The sequence below is a fragment of the Vanessa cardui genome, chromosome 2 (genome assembly GCF_905220365.1).
Source record: "Vanessa cardui chromosome 2, ilVanCard2.1, whole genome shotgun sequence".
Classification (NCBI taxonomy): Eukaryota; Metazoa; Arthropoda; class Insecta; order Lepidoptera; family Nymphalidae; genus Vanessa; species Vanessa cardui.
The window spans coordinates 14440297-14443547 of NC_061124.1; the positions used below are offsets into that span (position 1 = coordinate 14440297).

The following is a 3251-nucleotide window of genomic DNA, read 5'->3' on the forward strand; positions in this document are numbered from 1 at the left end:
ATTACCAATAATCATTCTTGAACCTTCTGATTAGAAGGTTCAAGAATGATTGTTTTTATTACATTGAAGTTTTTTTGGTAAGTGTGGGGAACGCTCGATTCCTCATATAAATATATTTGTTCTGGTGTAAGATAAAGTATCAAGTCACATATTATGATGACAATGAGATATATCATCAATATTCTTTACTGATCTCTATGTCAGGTTTTTAAAAAAAGAACGAAACGAATATATTGAGGACTAATATCACCTCACTCAATCAAATCATTCAGAAGTTACACGATCAGCAGATACACTAATATACCATAGTTTTTATTGGAACTCGAACTGACAGATAATAAGTGGTCCCTCAATGCCGATAGACATTGATCAGTGTGTATAAGAAATATGCCTTGATATCGTTAATGAGCTACACTGCTGGCTCACTTATATATCACAGCGAAATACAACAATACTGAGCATTGTTCTGTCATGTGGAGTTACCTTTTTTTAGAATTTCACCTTCGAACATCTCGTCGAAATTCGAAGTTTCACCCGCACCACCTGGATGTCCGAAAATCCACAACAGCGCTATTTCTTATACCATTTTCTTCGCACAACTTGTGGAACCAGCTTTCCCTTTCGATTTTTTCGAACCGATACGACATGGGAACCTTCAAGAAATTTTACGTTAATGGTCACTGTTTAGTGCTTATAATATAATGACGCAATCTAAATGTTAAAGTATTTTCTAGAATCGGACTTGCATTTTAATTTGTAGGTGCGTACAAAAATACAAATAAAGAAAATCGATATATTATACTTGTTTTGGAGGTCAAGCTACTTCATGATCTGCTCTGTAACAGATGTATGCAATTTTTTATGATATCATGAACTGATAGCGTAACAAAAAAAACAAACTCACCTTCCCATATTTATAATATTAATAAGCAGTTTGAATTATTCTTTTTTCTTAATTAGTTTGATCTATAACGACGTTACATTCATGTGGTGAAATTTTAATAAAAAAATAATATTACAAAAAAAGAAACTTAAGTCCTTATTGTCTTTAAATAATGAATATATATATGTATGCATAAAAAAGTTACTGTGTTATAATAGTTTTGAAATTGAAAATTGAAACAAAACGAATTGCCGAAACCCGGGATCGAACCAGGGACCTTTAGATCTTCAGTCTAACGCTCTCCCAACTGAGCTATTTCGGCTATACGTTGCCGTTCGAAATATTAGTTAAGAATTAAATTACACCTTCACAGTAATATTTGGAATATTAAACTTAAACGGCATACTCGGTAGTATTGTCTGTGTTCCGGTTTGAAGGATGAGTGAGCCAGTGTAATTCCCAATAATTAACGTATCAATAATAATTAACGAAAAACCACATTTATTACAGTTATTAATTACGGAATATGTTTTTTTATTTTTATCCGTTGGACCTCGATATTTCGACAACATCTATAGTCTCGTGAACAAGACATTCGTATATAATAACTGTTAATTTAAAATCTTAAACCAAATTTATTTCGAAACTAGGCCAAGATACTATGTCTCTCAAAACAATAACACTTCAGACTTCACTGTTGTTATAAAAGAATCTCGATAAATCCAGATAACACCAGTTTCAAAATTAAACATCCTAAATACAGAATGTTTTACTGAAACTTTCTAATCGATTACAACGATCGAGTAATTTATTAAGGATGTGCCAAAATCAACTTTGAATAACTAACGAATCGTTGAAAGCATTATTAATAAAAGTCGATTAACCCGTCAAGTCATTCAGGTTAAGTGTCTTAAAAACGGCTATCGAGAGCGTTTCATCAAAAAGCAATTTCCATTAAGTGTTTACTATTCGTTTTGAATTCAGATTAAGTATTTTATTTAAAAGCTTTAAGATAGTTGCTCTCTGTATAATACAAGTTTCTATAGACGTATTGTATTTAACTTTACTGGTATGTTTATACTGTTTTAGAAATGTGATAGTTGGCGAACGAGTAGGAGGCACACCTGATGGATCGGATATTTTGCAAATGCGTGGCTCTGCTTTAAGAAAGGTAGGCTCTCGTCAAGATTCCCAAGCCATATCAGCTCGGGAAAATCGCCGTTAAAAGCTGGTTCCAGAGAGTGGTTGTGCGAGACAAAAAATTACGTATGATATAAATTCAGAAATACTTCACAGCCAAATCAAAAACGAATTTTATGTGGTCTCAGCTCGTACCTTAATGAAGGAAGTAGGGTACTTTTTTAACCAACTCTAAAACGCGAGTGAAGACGCAGACTACAACTAGCTATCTATATGTATTTCCAGTAATTTCCTGCCTACAATGCTATCTCATGTGAAAGCAATTTCCTTAAAATTCCTAAGAGATATACATTACATTACATATACATTACATACACGAATAGGGCGTGTCTGTACAGCTATGTCGCTTAATTGGTTACTTGTTCAATTTATATGTTTTGAATATTTTATTGGTATTAACATAAGGTAACTTTTGATAACTTTTGATTCATTCTAATATAACATAATATCTTTGGCTGTGTATCTGTAACATTTAGTAATGCGTAAACTTGAATCCTTAGAAAATATAGTGAACCTATCTCTAGCCGCGACATCACGCGTACTAACCACTGGGCCATCTCGCCTCATAAACATCATATCATACAAAATATATTACAGTAATCAGCGAAATATTTAAGTTATATAAATATTACTGAGGAGTCAACTAATTCAAAATACACATTCTTAATTTCATTCCCTAGTGTCAAATTAATTCAAATACTAAACTTTTCAAAACAAAACAAAACCATTAATGAAACAAAGTACTCCGCAAGTCTCATAGTCTCACGTAACTCGAATCAAAACTAAATGCAATTTTAGTGTTTATGGGTCGTAAAGCCTGCCTCCGCATTGAAGGCGCGGTACTAATTTTAAATTCTTAAGAACTTACAGTTGAAGTAGGCATACATTTGCGATTGAATGGACTACAGCTGCAGACAAAATAACATTAATATTTTCATTTATATATATGTACAGTCGGGTACATAGTTTTAAATGTGTAACAATCGTCAATTTTCAAATTCTTTCATTTATCAAGTCTTAAACTCTTAGTACCTTTTGAATCTAAACATCAAATCATTGCGCAATATGCCGTTCTCGATCGGTATTGACTGTACAAATATAAATAAGTATTGGACAACATTACATGCATTACTCTGATCCCGATATGAGTAGCTAAGTACTTGTGCCA

General features: G+C 32.6%; 1 non-coding gene across 1 annotated transcript; it reads right to left on the reverse strand.

The window, feature by feature from the left end:
* Positions 1 to 1132: 1132 nt before the first annotated feature.
* On the reverse strand, positions 1133 to 1205 carry Trnaf-gaa. Its single transcript has one exon. It is a non-coding gene; the product is annotated as a tRNA-Phe (tRNA).
* Between the last annotated feature and the right edge of the window lie 2046 nt (positions 1206 to 3251).